This window comes from Bos javanicus, chromosome 8, assembly GCF_032452875.1.
Source record: "Bos javanicus breed banteng chromosome 8, ARS-OSU_banteng_1.0, whole genome shotgun sequence".
In the NCBI taxonomy this organism is placed as follows: domain Eukaryota; kingdom Metazoa; phylum Chordata; class Mammalia; order Artiodactyla; family Bovidae; genus Bos; species Bos javanicus.
The window spans coordinates 71,191,859-71,204,490 of record NC_083875.1 but is presented as its reverse complement, the minus strand read 5'-3'; the positions used below and the strand labels follow the sequence as shown (position 1 = coordinate 71,204,490).

General features: G+C 47.2%; 1 protein-coding gene across 1 annotated transcript in view; it reads left to right on the top strand.

Moving 5' to 3' along the window:
• The first annotated feature begins 706 nt into the window (after positions 1-706).
• The window catches only part of LOXL2 (lysyl oxidase like 2), a 112,903-nt gene continuing 100,977 nt past the window's right edge, over positions 707-12,632 (top strand). The window contains exon 1 of the mRNA XM_061425848.1: positions 707-1,031. The gene's annotated coding sequence lies outside the window, so the exon portion shown is untranslated. The remainder of the gene's footprint in view (positions 1,032-12,632) is intronic.

Sequence of the window (12,632 nt, the reverse complement as noted above, 5' to 3'; positions counted from 1 at the left end):
CCCACTGCCAAAGGCCCACAGACTGGGTGCCTTGTTTTCCATCGACTATCTCCTGCCCCGGCCAAACCTGGCTCTTGCATAGGAAGCCCCGGGGAATCTCCTCAGGGCTCCCCCAGCCCACAGGACCCCCTCCCTTTGTCCTCAGTGTGAGCCTCCGATCGAGGCAAGGAATGTCCTGCGCCATAGACATCCTTAGCTGCGTCGGGTTCAGGCTCCTGATCGCATTGCTAAACCCGGCCCTGCACTGTAGGGAAGGACCTTAAAGATAACTGAATCCAAAGCCTTTAATTTACAAAAGAAGAAGGGATTCTCAGAGGAGAGAGACGATCTGCCGGAAGAAAGGGGGCTGTGCATAGTCACCTCCAGAAACTGCTTTGCCCATCAGGAAAACCCCAGGAGAGGCAGATGAATGTTTCTGAACTCTTTCAATCACCAGTTTTCATTGAGCATCTATTAGGTACCAGGCAGCGCTAGGCTCTCTGCAGTCGCGGAGGGAATTGGCGCGGACTCTACTGGAGATGGATAAAGACACCGAAGGGTTAAATTCCAGGAGTTCTGCGTGGGGGCGGGGGCGGGGGCGGGAGAGGGGAGTGTAGAGGAATCTCCCAGAGGAAAAGCCCGCTCCCTAGTTTCTCAGGCTCCGGAAACCTGGGCGAGAATAGTCTAGGAAGGGCTGCCCCGTTGGCGCGCAGCCTCCACCGCACAGCCCCTCTGGCCCCGGGAGCGGTCGCTCTCGAATTACAACAAAAGGGGCTGGAGGCCGGGCCTGCTGCGGTGGCCGCCTTCAGGGAAGGGGGTGGGTCCGGGGAGGGATTTGCCGTCCGACGCTGGTTAAAAGTACCGGGAAAAGGGTTCAGGAGCCACTCCAGCCCACGGCTTCCTAAACTTGGGAGTTTGCTTTCTTCAACCACCGGAGAAGTCGCCGGCTCGCCCCCATCTGCTCGGGAAAGGGGCTCCGCGGCGACGGGCGCAGAGAGGAGACACCAGTGGAGAGCCTGGCCCAGCCAAGCAGTGCGCACCACTTCTGCCAAGTAAGCGCGCTGCCTGAGCCTCCTCCTCCCCAGGGCGGTTCGCGGGAAAGCGGAGGTCTGGGTGGGGTCTTCAGGATCCGCTCCCCACGGGCCGCCTCTCAGCAGTGCGTGGGGCTCCCGGGACCTACGAGGGGGGCACACAGAGAGAAAGCTTGTTGCTCGGAGATGTGAAGACTTGCAGGCTAACGGGACCCACCCAGTCCCACCTCGCCTGAACCCGGTTAGCCCTAGCTGGCCGCTAGGTCGGTAGCTCGCCAGGGGCGCCTGCAACCAGGCAGGACAGAGCCGGTCGAGACCCGGTGCGGGCTAGGTGCCTAGGAGGGCGCAGCGTAGGGCCACGGACACTGAGGGCTGCGCTGGTGCCTGGAATTCTGGCTTTTGAGGATGTGGAGCGCGTGGGGGACTGGGGGCGCACTGGGGCGTCTCCTGAGCTGTGGCTTTGGGTATGTGGAGCACACTGGTTTGGGATGGGGGTGTGCGAAGGTCGGGGGCTAGGGCGCAGCCTGAGAGCTGGAATTGGTTTTCTCTTCAGCCTGCCAGAAAGGCTAGCCTGAGCGCTGGAGTGCGCGCTGAGTCCTTTGGGCAGAGAGGTCCTCTCCGCGCCCCAGGTAGCCATTCCTGGCGTGTCTGGGTACCGGGAAACCCCTCCCGCCGTTATCACATGGAGGCTCTGGAGCAGAAAAGCGCCAGCACAGACGAATCCATGGATGGTACACACAGGATCGCCTTGGGGCTAATTCTGGTTTTCTGCCCGCAACTTTTACGCAGGCGCTTTGAACACCTTCCTTCCCTCTACTCCCCCACCCCCGCCCCCGCCCTCTCCCGACCCGACCCTCCAACCCCTCATCTGGAGCGCTCAGGAGTAGCTGCCTCCAAGAGCAGTCGCTGTAAATCAGCGCTGGGATAGAAATGATTGGAAAAAACGGAGGAATTCCTTCCTCCTAGCTATCTCTCACCCGCCCCAGGAAAGACCACCGAAACACAGCTGGAGTGGGGTGAGGAGAGGCGGCGGAACACCAACAGAGAGGGGACTGAACTTCTCCAGGCTAGGAAGCCTCAAGTCCCGATGAGAAGAGAGATAAGAATGAGAGTCAGACCAGAACTGAAAGAGACACGTGTACCCCAATGTTCATTGCAGCACTGTTTATAATAGCCAGGACATAGAAGCAACCTAGATGTCCATCAGCAGATGAATGGATAAGAAAGCTGTGATACATATACACAATGGAGTATTCTCAGCCATTAAAAAGAATACATTCGAATCAGTTCTAATGAGGTGGATGAAACTGGAGCCTATTATACAGAGTGAAGTAAGCCAGAAAGAAAAACACCAATACATATATATGGAATTTATAAAGAGGGTAACTATAACCCTGTATGCGAGACAGCAAAAGAGACACAGATGTATAGAACAGTCTTTTGGACTCTGTGGGAGAGGGAGAGGGTGGAATGATTTGGGAGAATGGCATTGAAACAGATATAATATCATATATAAAATGAATCATATATGAATTCGAATGCATTGAATCGCCAGGTTTGATGCATAATACAGGATGCTTGGGGCTGATGCACTGGGGTGACCCAGAGGGAAGGAGGTGGGAGGGGGATTCAGGATGGGGAACACGTGTATACCCGTGGCAGATTCATGTTGATGTATGGCAAAACCAATACAATATTATAAAGTAATTAGCCTCCAAGTAGAATAAATAAATTTATATTTTAAAAAATAAAAAAAAGAATGAGAGTCAGAAACACGCCCCAGGTTAATTTGGTCCACTGAAATCTTGGAACTGCGGAGATCTTCATATCGGTCCAGTGGAGATCTTCATATCGGTCCAGTGGATTCTTTTCTGTGCAAGAGAAAAGTGCTGAAGCTCAAGGCTACACACTGGGTTAGTGGGTGTGGAGACTTGAATCCAAAACCCCCACTCCAGGCGCCTCACATACCTCCCGGCTAGCCAGTCTGTCCCGGACCCTAAAAGACCGTTTGTCACCCTTGGTGGAATACCTTAGTTATTTATGGTGCATTATGTACTTAATGGTCAGGGCTGGGGCTTAGGACGGAGACGAAATGCTCACTTTCCTGGTCAGTTTCCAGAGGAACTATGGACTCCCTGGACTCTTCCTTAGCTAAGTTGTTCCTTTCCCTCTGTCTTTTGTTCTGTTCCCTTTTCTGGTGCCTAGAATCCATCTCTGGACTAGCCATCAAATCCATAGTAAACTGGGCTTCCCCAGTGGCTCAGCGGTAAAGAGTTTTCCTGCAGTGCAGGAGTGGCAGGAGAAGTGAGTTTGATCCCTCGGCTGGGAAGATCCCCTGGAGGAGGGCATGGCAGCCCACTCCAGTACTCTTGCCTGGTGAATCCCATGGTGCACGTGTGCACATGCGCACCAGCATTTTTCTGTCTCTGATTTTTGTATTAAAAAAGTGATTTGGTCCAAGGCCGTTTAGTCGTTAAGTGGCAGAGTTGAATAGGAAACTTAGGTCTGAAGAGGAAGCATCCCCTTGACATTACAGTCAGCTGACATTTTGGTGCATGGCAGATGGGAAATTCTGCAGAGATGTTTTCATATGTCCTCTTTACTGCTGGCCTCTTCACCTGGCCTCTTCTGGCCTTTTCCTAAGGTTTGCTCTCTGACAGCTGTGTGACCAGTGTACAAGGGCCTTGTACATGAGACAGATTTTCTGTGCTTTGGGAGGTGACCATTAGTGAAGCTGTCTAGTATCCTAGAACATTCTACACTGTTTATTTAAAAATCATGTGTTTATTCTGAAAAATTCCAAATATAGACAATAATAGGGAAAAGGCCCCCATATACTTCTCACTCAGCTTCGACAGTTATCCACATTTTGCCATACTTACTTGTCTATCCCTTTCCAATTTCTATTTCACAGAAGTGTTTTTTAAGCATTTATTTTTATTTATTTGGCTGCGCCAGGTCTTAGTTGCAACGTAGAAGCTCTTAATTGGGGTTTCTCAAGTGGCCCTAGTGGTAAAGAACCTGCCTGCCAGTGCAGGCGATGTAAAACACATGGGTCAGTTCCCTTGTGGAGGTCATAGCAATCCACTCCAGTATTCTTGCCTGGAGAATCCCATGGACAGAGGAGCCTGGCAGGCTACAGTCCATGGGGTCACAAATAGACATGACTGAAGCAACTTAACAGGCACTCCGGAACGCATAATTGAGGCATGTAGGATCTAATTCCCTGACCAGGGACCGAACCCAGGCCCCCTACTTTGGGAGCATGGAGTCTTAGCCACTGGACCACGAGGGAAGTCCATAGTGGAAGTATTTTAAAGCAAATCTCAGACATAAAATCCTTTCATCCCTATGTATTTCAGTGTGACCTCTAAAAATATTAAATAACCAAGATAAGTAAGAATAATTCTTTGGTATCATCTAATACCCAGTCCATGTTCAATTTTTCCACAAATTTCCACCCAAATGTCTTTTTAAAGTTGATCTATGTTCTGTTGATTTCTATGATTTATGTTCAAAGTGTATATTATTCCTTTCAAACCACTTTTCTACCCCCTGTGTTATTTGATTCACACAACTTCCCACTAAAGAGCGAGGTGGGTTTTGTTGAATTCATTTTACAGTTGAGTGAGGTTGTCAACAGATAAACTGTCCCGATGGCACAGTTGGTAACTGGCAGAGCCAAAACCTGACCCAGCGTCCTCCTTCCTGGGCAGCGGTGGTTCTGTTTCTCTGTGCTCCTCATGGAATATCAGCTGTTCTCTGACTCATTTATTCTGGCTCTTGCTTCATCCTGGGCTTATCACTTCCTATTCACCTGGTATCAGAAATCCCAGTGTAAATATTTAGTAATTGGCCATTTGGTGCTGGAGATAAATCAATGGCAAGATCAGGAAGCCTGGGCTTATTTTCCAGCTTATGGGAAAGCAACTCACCTCTGGAGAACTCAGGGTGGCCCCCTCTGAATTAAGAGCCATCATCCTTCCCCTTCTCAGGCTCCTAGTTCTGAAAGTAGGATGAGTGAAATGACTGGAGCCGCAATTCCTGGAAGAGATAAACAGCCCACGAAGAAATTTCATTGAGAACAATTACCTCTCACTGATCATTGCCCAAGTATTTTGGCTGCTGGCATCTTTAGCTGGAGATGGCTAAATTCTATGGCAACAAAGAGGCTCCCCTCTGAAGTCCTTCATTTATGGACAACTTTGTTTACTCTGCCATTGTCTGATGAGGCTAGAGGACACCAGAACTTTCTGCTTTTAGCATTTTCACTACTTGTGTTTATTTGCTTTGGAAAGGGGTAACAACAAAGTCATGTTTACATCTTATTAATGAGATTCATGAGTTGTAATTCTCCCTCCTTGACTGGCCGTGTGGGAAAATGGAATCTCTTATTTCTTGATGCCTAGATTTTCTGCTGTCATATTCTTTGCCCTGAAATAGACATCGAATGAATAGACCTTCCACAAAACAGCCCATTAGGGACTGAGAAACTGGTTGCTCCAGTCCCGTTATTCAACATAGGAACTCCAAAGGGACAGAGCATTACCTTTTAACCATGCTGTCTTCTGGCAGCTATGATTTCTCTTCCCTGTCAGCTAACAGACTGTCTCTGTAGGGACAGTAAAATTTCTAGGTGATTCCTTGTCAGCAGCTGCTGTAGCTTTCTTCCTTTAACAGTTTTGGGAGCTTTAGGAGGTACAGGTTTCCTCTCCTGGGGCTGCTTGAGTTTAGAAGGACAGCTTGCAATGACTATCGTTCATCTCCCTCTGGAGAAGGGCATTATGATCAGTCTGCCTAGGAGTGTCACCAAGACCCATCTGGACCCCGGGGGTCCGGGGGCCTTGGATGAAGTAGCTGCAGCCTGCCTGCTCCAGACCCAGGGAGCCAGCAGGACTAACAGTCATGAGCCAGCAAAGGGAGAGCCAAGCGGATACCCAGAGTCACAGATCCGCAGCAATGTGCTACTTATCTTCTAAGTCTCTGCCCTCTCTCGGTTGAAGTGAGTCTTCAGATCTCCTTATCCTAGTCACTTCAGCTGTCCTTTTGCAGGAGATGCGTGTGATGGGCAGGGAGCACCGTCCGGCCAGGCGTGCTGGCCAGTCTTCCCCTGCCACCTGTATCAGAGACATCTTTAGGCATCAGAGCCAGCCTTTCAGAACAGGTTCTTGTTCCAGGGTGCTAAAGCATGATGGTGACAGTTTGGATACGATGTCTGTCTGAGATGAATGGATAAAGAAGAAGTGGTACATATACACAATGGAATATTACATACTCATAAAAAGGAATGAAAATTTCCTTTAAAAAGGAACTTTTTACCCATAAAAAGTCTGTTAGTCCTAGTGAGCTGAATGAACCTAGAACCTGTGACGTAGAGTGAAGTAAGGCAGGAAACACACCTGTGAATACCCCTCTATTATACATGAGAGCTTCCCAAGTGGTGCTAGTGATAAAGCGCCTGCTTGTCAATGCTGGAGATCTAAGAGATACAGATTCCATCCCTGGGTTAGGAAGATCCCCTGGAGAAGGTAATGGCAATGCATTCCAGGATTCTGACCTGGAGTATCCCATGGACAGAGGAGCCTGGTGGGCTAGAGTCCATAGGGTTGCAAAGAGTTGGACATGACTAAAGCAACTTGGCACTTTGTATATTAATACATTAACATACCAGAGGTTCCTTGCAGAGGACCCAGACTCCAGCTGTAGTCACCACATAGATTTATGTGAGAAAAATAATATGAATGAAGTCTGTTTAACAAAAAAAAGTCTGTCCAGAGTATTAAAAACTCTTTATCGCTTTTCTTGACAAAAACGATATACCCAGATAAGTGTGTATAGCAAATAAGGGTATAGAATGAGAATGAACTCAGCAGAGGTGAGGATGTAATTAGGATCACAGTTAATAAGTTCTCCTTGCCCAAGGCTTTTTGATCCGTTCACTTGAAATACCTTTAATATTATATTATAATGGCTTCCCTGGTGACTCAGTCAATAAAGAATACGCCGGCAATGCAGGAGACCTGGGTTTGATCCCCAGGTTGGGAAAATCCTCTGATGAATGAAATGGCAACCCACTCAAGTATTCTTGCCTGGGAAATGCCATGGACAGAGGAACCTGGTGGGCTCTGGAGTAGAACTGAAGTCCATGGGGTGGAAAAGAGTCGGACATGACTTAGCAACTAAACCACCATTACGTTATAATATAATACACGAGTGATGATACATTTTCTGTTTAGTTTTTTCCTGTTGAAATCTATCAGACAAGCAGACGCAGCTGGCCTGGGGCTGTCCCGAGTCAGTGGTTCCCAGATGTCTTCCTTGATGCATTGCCAACACAATGCTGAGAGCATCTTCTGAGAAAATACTGCTGCTTTCCTATAAAGCTTGTGCTTTATGAGACGGAGAGGGCAATGGCACCCCACTCCAGTACTCTTGCCTGGAGAATCCCATGTACAGAGGAGCCTGGTAGGCTGCAGTCCATGGGGTCGCTAAAAGTCAGACATGACTGAGCAACTTCACTTTCACTTTCCTCCATTGGAGAAGGAAATGGCAACCCACTCCAGTGTTCTTGCCTGGAGAATCCCAGGGATGGGGGAGCCTGGTGGGCTGCCGTCTACGGGGTCGCACAGAGTCAGACACGACTGAAGCGACTTAGTAGCAGTAGCAGCTTTATGAGAAGATAACTTCTGTTGATGACTTGCAAACAGCTCACTTTTGCTCAGACAGTTTCTTTATACTGTCTTCTTGAACTTGGATCCATGAACTTCCCCCATCCCCAGCCCTGTCCCCAGACATGCATGTCCTGGGATAAACATAGCACAGCTTTCCAGATGCTTGCATGACTCATGACCTAGTGAGAAAGATGTTTCTCTAAATATAAAGCTCTTCTGAAACAAACACGAATATAAATTTGAGTAAAGTACCTTTTAAAAGTACCTCTTCTAGAAGAATAGCGAATGTAAGTGAAGTGGCACCAAGCCTAAGTATACAAATGGATGAGCATTCGTTTTCATTTTTATTCTGGTAAAATATACATAACATAAAACTCACCATTGTAACCATTTTTAAGTGTACCGTTCAGTGGTATTGCATACATTCACATTGTTGTACAACCATCACCACCATCTGTTCCAGAATTTTTTTCATCTTCCAAAAATGAAAGTCTGTATGCATTAAATACCGACTCCCCCGTCTCTCATCACCCTGGCAAGCACCATCCTACTTTCTGTCTCTATGATTTTAATTACTCTTTGTTGTTGTTTGCTAAGTCGTGTCCAACTCTTTGCGACTTCATGGACTGCAGCATGCCAGGCTCCTCTGTCCTTTACTGTCTCTTGGAGTTTGTGCAAACTCATGTCCATTGGATTAATTAATTAATTACTCTAAATACCTCATATAAATGGAATCATACACTAGCTGTCTTTTTTGTGACTTTCTTATTTCACTTAACACACCTGTGGTCCCCAACGTTTTTGGCACAAGGAACCAGTTTCATAGAAGAGCATTTTTTCCATGGTCCAGTGGAGGGGAGGGATGCTTTGGGGATGACTCAAGCACATTACACTAAGCACATTACATCTACTGGGCAACTTATTTCATTATTATTACCTTGTGATACATAATGAAATACTTATACAACTCATCATAATGTGGAGTCAATGGGAGCCCTGAGCTAGTTTTCCTGCACCCGGCTGGTCCTATCTGGGCATGATGGGAGACGGTGGCAACCACTCCCCAGCAGCGTTTGTGTCACCACTTCAGCTCCGCCTCAGATCCTCAGACGTTAGGTTCTCATAAGGAGCGTTTAGCCTAGATCCCTCGCATGCTCAGTTCACAGTAGGATGCAGGCTTCTATGAGAATTTAATGGCGCCGCTGATCTGACAGGAGGCAGAGCTCAAGTGATAACGTGAGCAATGGGGAGTGACTATAAATACAGATGAAGCTTTGCTTGCTCCTCCACTCCTCCACTCCATCTCCTGCTCTGTGGCCGGGAGAGCAGGGGTGAGGGGGTTGGGGTGGTGGACCCCTTACTTAACATATTGTCTTCAACTTTTGTCTGTGTTGTAACATGTGCCTGAATTTCCTTCCTTGTTAAGACTGAATGAAATTCCATTGTGTGTATATGCTACATTGGGTTTTTCCGTTCACTTGTCCACTTGGGTGGCTTCCACTTTTGGTTATTGGGAATATGCTGCTATAGGGGTTTCCCAGGTGTGCTAGTGGTAAAGAACCCGCCTGCCAATGGAGGAGATGTAAGAGATGTGGGTTCGATCCCTGGGTCAGGAAGATCCCCTGGAGGAAGGCATGGCAACCCACTCCAGTATTCTTGCCTGAAGAATCCTATGGACAGAGAAGCCTGGTAGGCTACAGTCCATGGAGACGCCAAAAGTTGGACCCAACTGAAGCGATATGTGCATGCATGCAAATACATACATGCTGCTATGAATGTAGGTGTACAAATACCTGTCCTGGATGAATTTTACAAGATGAACATACCCTTGTAATGACCACCTAGATGAAGAATAGGACATTACCCAGAGTGTATGGATTTAAAGATAAAGTAGGAGAAATCAATACATTTCATGTCTGTGTGTGGCTGCTTCCACTGCACCTCATTTTGTCCACCATGAGACTGTTAAGAAGAGATGTTTGAAAACACAGTTTATAATCTGAGAGGCAGCAAGATTAGTTGTGAGATTTAAGCAACTTCCTTCCTTTAAATGTCAGCAGAAGATGATACAACATATTTTGGGTTTGCAGTTACAGCTGTATTAGATCATCACCAGTAAACATCATTCTTCCAGGCTCTCCCTGGGCCAAGCAGGTTTGCATTCACCTGGAAAACTCCTGGGGCTTCTCTGGTGGCTCAGACAGTAAAGAGTCTGCCTATAATGCAAGAGACCTGGGTTCAATCCCTGGGGTGGGAAGATCCCTTAAAGAAGGGAATGGCAACACACTCCAGTATTCTTTTGGGGCTTCTCTGGTGGCTCACACAGTTAAGAATCTGCCGGCAATGTGGCAGTGTGCTGTGGTTAGCCGCTCAGTCCGACTCTTGGCGACCCCATGGGACTGTAGCCCACCAGGCTCCTCTGTCCATGGGATTCTCCAGGCAAGAATACTGGAGTGGGTTGCCAGTTCCTTCTCCAGCAATGTGGCAGACCCAGTTTCAATTCCTGGGTCGGGATGATCCCCTGGATCATCATAAATCAAATGATTTATGAGTGCCAGCCCAGTTGCCAGAGACTCTGCCAGTCTCTGTAAGAGACAAATATGAGTAAGACATGATATTTGACATGTGCATTTAAAAATAAGTCATCAGTCAAGAATGATATTCTGAAGCCTGGCAGCTGACTCCCTGGTGCCCACCTGGTGCCAACAGCAGCCTCAGAGCAGAGCCAGAGAATGTGTGGGGTTTGGGCTTGTTGCATCTCACAAAGAGGGTAAGATTACCTGTCAGGTGATCTGGAATTGCTCTAGCATGCCCGTAACCAAATTGTAAGAGTAATTTAAAAAGGCAAACTTTTGAGCTGCCTTGAATTCCGACGCACTGTCTGAGAGCACTCTGCTAACCTTGAGGTTTAGGGACCATTTTAATGATTTAAAAAGAAAAAACAAAAATTTGGACATTAGTAAACCCCATGAGGTCTCTAATCCTTTCCAGTGGCACTGTTAATATTCTCAAATTGATGTTCTCCAGGCTCTCAAAGCTACACCCACCTCCCCACCCTACTATCAATCCCCTATATAATCTGTTACCCCATAATCATAATGTTGCATCATGATGGTACCCTGTGCGTGCATACTAAGTCACTTCAGTTGTGTCTGACTCTGCGACCCTATGGACCGTAGCCTGCCAGGCTCCTCTGTCCATGGGATTCTCTTGGCAAGAATGTTGGAGTGGGTTGCCATGCTCTCCTCTAGGGGACTTTCCCCATCCAGGGATCGAACCCTTATCTCTTAGGTCTCCTGCATTGGCAGGGGGGGCTCTTTACCACTAGCTCTACCTGGGAAGCCCCTAGCTTATTCTTTGCCTGGAGAGTTGCTAGTTTCCCAACTGGCCTCCTTTACCTTGCTCTTAACCCATGGCAAGTCATTCTTTATGTAGGAGGCACAGTGATCTTTCTAGAGCAGAGGTGGGTACTTTTTCTCTAAGAGTCAGATACCAAATACTTCACACTTAACGGTGCCATTCGATCTTTGTCGCAACTGGTCAACTTGGCTGTTTTCATGGGAAAGCAGCCATAAACAACAAGAAATGAGAGCATGGCTGTGTTCCAAGACTTTTATTTCCAAAAACGTCACAGATTTGGCCCACACGCTGTTGTTTGCTGACTCTGCTTTTAATCACAGATCTACCCTCCCTCACCCTCCTGCTTACATTTTGTTGGCTTCTGATCCCCAAAAGGAAAACTCAACTTGTTGGTATGACATTCAAGTTTCCTCATGGTCCTCTGCTTGCTTCTCCAAGCTCACCTCTTCTACACCCCCTTACCCTAACCGCTATCCCAACCCTTCCACTTTTCATCTTGCAATTCTGAACCCCACACGGCTCTCAGTACCTCCTGTGTTATTTCACACCTGCCTGGAATGATCTCCCTTCCCCACCATCAACCTGTCAAACTCCCTCTTCCCTTCAAAACCTGCCTGGATGTCAACTGTCGAAATCTTTGCCCGTTCCTCATCTCCAACTGTAATCAGTGTCTTTTCAGTTCTATTTCTGTGCTTGCTTCTCTAAATATACTGTGAACTCCTTGAAAGCAGAACCCACATCAAGATTCATCTTTGAATCTCAGTGTCTAATACAATGCCTGCCAGGTAACAGATAATTAGTAAATAGATATTACTAAACTGAAATGTCAGTGGCAACCCATTCCAGTACTCCTGCCTGGAAAATCCCATGGACAGAGGAGCCTGGTGGGCTGCAGTCCATGGGGTCGCTAGAGTCGGACACGACTGAGCGACTTCACTTTCACTTTTCACTTTCATGCATTGGAGAAGGAAATGGCAACCCACTCCAGTGTTCTTGCCTGGAGAATCCCAGGGACAGGGAAGCCTGGTGGGCTGCCGTCTATGGGGTCGCACAGAGTCGGACACGACTGAAGTGACTTTGCAGCAAACTGAAATGTCAGTTAAGTAGATTCTTTTTTTAAAAAGTTTAATTGAGATGCAATTCACATGCTATAAAGTTCACCCATTTAAAGTGTTCAAGTCAATGGAGTTTGGCATATTCACAGATACATGCAACCATCACAAAGAGAAAACTGTATATCTTAGCCATCTCCTCTTCCTCCCATCCCCTTACACTCACCCCTGAATAGCCACTAATCTATTTTCTGTCTCTCTATTACCAATTCTGGATATTTCATATAAAGGATTCATTCTTGCCTGGAGAATCCCATGAACAGAGGAGCCTGGTGGGCTGCAGTCCATGCGGTCACAAAGAGTCAGACACGACTGAGCGACTTCACATGCCATGCCACATAATATATGGTATTGTCTAGCTTCTTTTAGTTCATACAATGTTTTGAAGTTTCATTCATGTAATGGCATGTATCCACATTTTATTCCTTTTTCTGACCCAATAATAATATTCCACTGTGAGGATACACCCCTATTTTATT